Below are 6,925 nucleotides of genomic sequence, written 5' to 3'. Positions count from 1 at the left end.
GAAGTCATATGCTCTGAGAGGTGCCATGTCGGTAGACCTCAGATTCACGTACTTTTTTCTGTATGTGTTGCATGTAAGCCTCGTAAACTCTCATCTGCTTTTTTTGGATCTAGAGAGGTTTGGTCCAAGGAATTTTTCATTCGGTGGTAATAGGTTTTGTTGGGTAAGGGAAGTGGTCCCTCAGTGGGATGGAATCGTCTTTGATACGATGGAGATGATTCCCCCAGTCAGCTTTTTAATACTACCTTTTGAGTTCAGGCCTTACCAGAAAAGCTCTACAGGGAAATTTTAACTAGAAACTTCGGGTGGAGTGTTTTCCCTTCTGGAGCCGGGTTTCCAATTTGGTTCCTTGATGAAAGCAAATTAAAAAAGTAATTATGGGATCATTCAGATTGAATTTGAAAGGTACTTCAATATTATGAAATGATGTGTCTCTCAATAGCTTGGGTGTCGGTCTGAGTTTTATGGTAAAGGCTACCACCTTGGAAGCTTGGAGGCTGGACGTACTGATCTCAGAGGATGATTCTATTGGGGAAATAGCCACTTTCACCCTTTGGTATCTTCCTCAAGTCTCGTGACATGATGCAAGGACACCGGAGCTTAACTTGGCTTTACTCACTGGGCACGGTTTATTCATTCATTCTAAGCCGGAAGTTTAGACATTTTCATTTATAAAAGCCAAATCGTTGAGATAGTAGCTCAGAGGCTGGGGGTGAGAGGAGGCAAACGCTGGTGGTCTGTTTATGGAACTAAGGACAGATGACCAAAAGACAGCTGGTTTCCCTCACACCCAGTGTACCAAGGCCCCTCTAGCCATAGCTTCAGAAAATGTTTCCGGGTCACTTCTCCCAAGACTTCCTCTTGGTTCAGCCTGGGTTGAGATGGAACTGGGGCCAGAGGATGTGGCAGAAGGCAGGACAGGACTACTACTGAACAGGACATCTGACAGGAAAGAAAGAGAGTCTCTGTAATATGATGTAGCAAAACATGTTCAGTCTCCCTTTTCCCATTTCCGTCTAGGTCCTGACAGGTCTTCAACTGGCCTCTCCTCTCCTCCTCCTACCTCGCTACTTCTTCCGTCCTTCCAAGCCCATCCAGCCAATCTTCCCCCAGAACTGGGAACTAAGAGGTCAGTTGAATTGGAATAGAGGCTAGAAAAATGAGGGTTGGGCTATCCTAAGTGTTTTTCGGAGGCTTAGCTGTCTCATTGGCTTCTCATAAAGGGAGAAATTGTGGGTTTCCAGAAGTTGCATTTTATGGGCATTACCATTAGTATTATATGTTTTTAACTTTTTTTCTGTTTTGATGAGATTGAACATCTAATGACTCTAGAAGGGCTACAGAACATAAAAGCACTCTTTCAGGTAAGACTTGACCAGGTAAGCTTTCTAGATATTCATTGGGTAACTTGATTCTCTCTTCCATGGTTAATTTTTCGGTGAAAAGTACAATCTTTTTAAATTCCTTTAAAATAACAATGAAAAAGAAATTCTCCTTAGTTGTCATTTCTTAATGGAATTAGAAACAAATTGCAAATGCATGAGAGAAATGAACAAGGGGGGGATAGAATGTTAGAAGTTGACAAGGTTTAGGTAAGTCTAATTAGACATTCGATCCTTTGGGTTCTTGCTCCTAGACTAAACAAAAATGCAACTATGTTCATCACTAATTATTCTTTTTCCCTTCTAAGAAGTATGAAAAGAGAGGAAGACAGCTGCTGGACATGGAAACATTCAAATGCGTAATGAAGCAGAGTATGAGGTCACAGAGTAAAGTAAATGGATTTTATAAATGTTGGGTTATGGAAATCACAGTTAAAACTTCACCTGTATGAACTAATTAGGCTTGATGTTCCATCTGTAAGATCACTCTCAACTCTAAACTGTGATTTCTGCTAGTATCTACCTGACTCACAGAACAGTTTATTTGGGAAAATATTAAAAAATTTTTTTTCTGTAACGTTTATTCATTTTTGAGAGACAGAGACAGAACATGAGCGGGGAAGGGGCAGAGGGAGGGAGACAGAATCTGAAGCAGGGTCCATAGGCTCTGAGCTGTCAGCACAGAGCCCGACGTGGGCCTCGAACTCACGAACTGCAAGATAATGACCTGAGCCGAAGTCGGATGCTCAACCGATTGAGCCACCCGGGCGCCCCGGGGAAAATATTTTTAAATTATTTAAAAAATACCAGACCAACAAGGTATTTAGAGATTTTTATTGAAAAGAAGGGAAAGGCTCTTGTTGGATCACTAATTATGTCTGTAGACGGTCCCCGACAGATGATAGTTTGACTTTAAGATGTATGTGAAAGTCATATACAGTCAGTAGAAGCCATATTTTGAATTTTTATTTTTTCTCCAGAGTTAGCGATGTGGTCTGATCCTCTCTTGCAACGCTGGGCACAGCCACAGTGCCTAGTCAACCACGTGTTCATGAGGGTCAAGCTGACAATACAATGACAACCATTCTGTACCCAGACAACCCTCAGTATAGTATTCAATGCTTTATTATAAAAGAGACTTTGTGTTAGATAATTTTGCCCAACTGGAGGCTAATGTAAGTGCTCTGATCACGTTTAAGGTAGGCTAGGCTAAGCTATGATGTTTGATAGGTTAGGTATATTAAATGCATTTTCCACTTAAAATATTTTCAATTTACAGTAGGATTATCAGGACCTACCCTGATACTCCTAAGTGGTGGAAGATCTATCTGTTGTTTCCAAAGAGTGTGGACATCAATTCTACCCCCAATCTGCTGGAATTAAAAAGTTTAAACATTCCCTCTGCCGTCTTGGTTAGCTCAGTTGTTAGCTCAGAATATGAAATCTTGGGGCGCCTGGGTGGCTCAGTCGGTTGAGCGTCTGACTTCAGCTCAGGTCATGATCTTGCGGTTCATGGGTTCCAGCCCCGCGTCGGGCTCTGTGCTAACAGCTTGGAGCCTGGAGCCTGCTTCGGATTCTGTGTCTCCCTCTCTCTCTCCCCTTCCCTGCCCCTGCTCACACTCTCTCCTCTCCGTCGCTCTCTCTCTCAAAAAGAAAAAAAAAGAAAAAAAGAGTATGAAATCTTAATGAATGGCCATTCAGGCTCCTTTAGCAAATTGCCACGAACTGGGTGGCTTATAAATAACCAACATTTATTCTCCACAGTTCTAGAGGTTGGAAGTCTGAGATCCGTGTCAGGTGAGGGCTATCTTCCAGGTTGTAGACTTCTCCTTATGTCCTCATGTGGCAGAAGGGACTTGGGAGCTGTGTGGGGTCTCTTTCATAAAAGCACAAATATCATTCATAAAGGCTCCCTCCTCATGACCTAAGCACCTCCCAAAGGCCCCACCTCCTAATACCATCACATCAGGCTTTAGGATTTCAACATATGAATTTGGGGGTGGGGTCAGGACACAAACATTCTAGTCCATAGTAATAGATAATTATATTTATATAATTATTATGTATATATAATCATATTATGATAGAAGGGGCTCTTTAAGCTCTAGTGACTGAGGCTTCCTGATTACATCATAAATCATATATAAAAGCAAATTCAAGGTAAAGCTCTTTGATCTTGTCCTTGGAATTTGAGCAAAAACATGCCCCTTCTAAGTATAAGTCCACAGTTTTAATGGCTACAGTAGAAGTTTAGGTGTGTCTAAAATTTCTCCTACAATGAGAAATGATCATTAAATGGAACCTATTTTTAAACAATCTCTCCTCTATTTGTGCAATACTATACAAAGAACTTCTGTTTGGAGGAGAGAGTGTTTTAAATGGATAAATTATTGGGTGATTTACCAACATTCCAGATCTTTTTAACCAAAGCAGTCTAATTACTTATATTCTAAGAATGCCTGGTCGCCTAGTCAGCCATTCCCTCCCTTATCCTCTCATTCATTCATTCACTATATATTTAGTGGGCCAGTATTTACTTAGTGAATATTTACTAAGGCTTTGTTTTAGTCCCTGTGGCACACAGTCAGTCAAGATATAGTCTCCGCCTTCAGAGACATCAGAGCCACTCTAAAATTCAGGGGTGCTTGATGGCTCAGTCTGTTAAGCATCTGACTTCGGCTTGGGTCATGATCTCACAGTTTGTGGGCTTGAGCCCCGCATCCGGCTCTGTGCTGACAGCTCAGAGCCTGGAGCCTGCCTCGGATTCTGTGTCTCCCTCTCTCTCTGCCCCTCCCCTGTTCGCACTCTGTCTCTCTCTCTCTCTCTCAAAAATAAATAAACACTAAAAAAATTTTTTTTTTTTTAATTCAGCATGGGGGCCGTGGGGGCATATCATCCAGACCAGGCAGTTGGGCCTGGAGGAGACAAACCTTGGGCTAAGTTTTGAGGGATGAAGGGAATTGCTTCATAAAGGAGGGACAGACAGGCAAGGTCTTCCAGAAGAGGGAACCGCATTTCCAGAAGCACATAGGCAAGAGCCAGCATGCTGCTGTTACACCTCTAGGGGAATCTGGGCAACAAAATGTAGGACAAGGATCAGATTATTTGAGGCCATTTGTACTAAGGTTAATTTTATCCAGTCTATCACCGAGGAGCCATGAAACTGTGTCTTTCTTATTTAATCAAACAATTAATTGATTTTTGACCGTGTGACCATACCGTCTTAGAATCTTTACATATTTCATTTCATTAGTCTCTGAACAGCAGAATAGTTTTGTCGGAAAGCATTCCTATTCTTATTTTGTAGCTGAAAAGACAGAGGGTTGGAGAATCTGAGTAAGTTACCTGAAGCCCCTCAGCTACTCAGGAAAGCCTTCGGGATTCAAACTCTGGTCTGAAACTAATGCTCAATATATCGGTTAAGATTACGTTCACCTACAGGGTGACAGAAAATGCTAAGCCACCAAGACAGAAGCAAGATAAAAATTCCTTTCTCTCTCACATAAAAAGTCAGGCAGTCAAGGGGCTTCATGAAGTCATCAGGGCGAGCCTGTCCTGCTTTGCTGCTCTCCCGCCTTCCGCACGTGGGCTCCTCTTCATGGCTCACGATGGCTGCTCAGACTCTAGCGGACATACTCTCATTCCAGGCGGCAGGCAGAGAGAAGGGGCAAAAAAGGATGCACTCCTTTCCTTTAAGGACAGTTCCCAGAAGCTGCCTGTGACGTTTTTAACTTTTCCATCAGAAATGAATCACGTGTCATATATAGCTGCAAAGGAGGCGGGTAAAAGTCATCTTTTTTCCGAGGAAGCATGTATCCTGTTAAAAGTTGTGCATTCTCTTAGTAAGGAAGGATGGCTAACACCCCCACGTCCTCTCCACTGTTCTAGGGTTTCATAGTCTAGTCCCTGCTAAAAACCAGGAAGTATCTCCTTCGCTCCTTCTAGGAAATGTTGACTTAGTCAAAATTTAATGCCAGAAAAGGGCAAGGACACTGAAGAATAACATTTAGGGAGAGCACAGTGCACAGGGTGAGCATTTCAGATGTAGGTGGCATCTGTAGGAACAGGAGTCTTAGTCCCAGAGTCCACCAAGCCTTTGGGTTTTGGGGGAGTAGAGGAGGTGATACCCTATTTTCTTATTTCTATTATCTTTGCATGCACTGTTCCCTTTGCCTACAATGCTCTCTTCCCATTTTTTGCTTAAGAAATGACTCTCTGAATTCTGATTTTTTTTTAACGTTTTATTTATTTTTCAGACAGAGAGAGACAGAGAGAGAGAGAGAGAGAGCATCAATGGGGAGGGGCAGAGAGAGAGGGAGACACAGAATCTGAAACAGGCTCCAGGCTCTGAGCTGTCAGCACAGAGCCCGACGCGGGGCTAGAACTCATGGACCGTGAGATCATGACCTGAGCCGAAGTCGGACGCTCAACCGACTGAGCCACCCGGGCCCCCCATGATTTTTTTTTTTAATATTCTTAGAATCTAGTACCATGTGCATGACACGTGCAGGTGCCAAATAAATGTTGTTGAATGAACGGATGACATGAAGGCAGTGTGGCCACCGTGGACTTGAAGGGGTCTGTCCTAGCTTTCCTAGAAATTAAGAGGTCCTTCTTTTAACCTGACAGCGGTCTATGGTTACCTGGAGCAGAGAACTAATCATTTTGCATCACCTCATTTGCTTGTTTGTGACCCCGCTAAACAGTGAATGCTGTGAGGACAAGGTAACATACCTTTCAGCTCTTGAGGCCTCAGCATGTGGCACCACCCTTGGTATACCACTGGTGCTCAACCTGTGTTTCTTCTATGCGTGAGTCAACGTGTGGAGGAAGCAGGCAAGTGTCTGTCAGAATCCCGCATAATCACACTGAGAAGGCAGAGCCTTGGGCAAAATCCACATGCATAGACATATCCCCACCCCAGCTCTGGACTGGAAGAGAGACCATCTGATGGCCCACGTCCTGCCCGAGGGCCAGCTCCTGCCGGGGCTTGCGATGATGCGTGACCCTTGCCGGATACACCTTGTCTGGAGCTCCAAGATGCCCCGGTGTACCCACAGCTCTCCTCCACTCTGCCTGGTGGTGAAAAGGTGGTCGAGGTAGGCAGCCTGAGCCCAGGCAGCGATTTCTCCCATCCTGAGCTTTTCTGTTTCCAGTTCCATCTCTGGCCCTAGGCTCTTCTTGAGTCCATCCCTCTGGGTGTTTTGGTTTGTTTGGACATCCATTTCAAAAACACTTGTTCCATATTATGTGCATGGTATTGTCTAGTTGCCATGGTGAAGTCTGCACTGTCAGCCGCATCCGGGAGGACGATACGTCTCCGTTGGAGCATGACTTAGAAGGAACTGGGGCCGCGCTGAGTTCCGAGCCAGGGTCTTTGCTCACAACCTCTACACTGGCACTAAGTGTTGATTCACCAAGGGGCAATGCCTTGGTGTCTTGAACACCCAGGCATTATCTTATTTTTACCCTTTTACTGCCATTACTACACAAAGGCAAACACACCCGGGACTTGTAAGAGACAAGGCAGCATCTCACTCCCC

Source organism: Neofelis nebulosa, chromosome 1 (genome assembly GCF_028018385.1).
Source record: "Neofelis nebulosa isolate mNeoNeb1 chromosome 1, mNeoNeb1.pri, whole genome shotgun sequence".
NCBI classification, from domain to species: Eukaryota; Metazoa; Chordata; class Mammalia; order Carnivora; family Felidae; genus Neofelis; species Neofelis nebulosa.
This window is presented reverse-complemented; position numbering follows the sequence as displayed.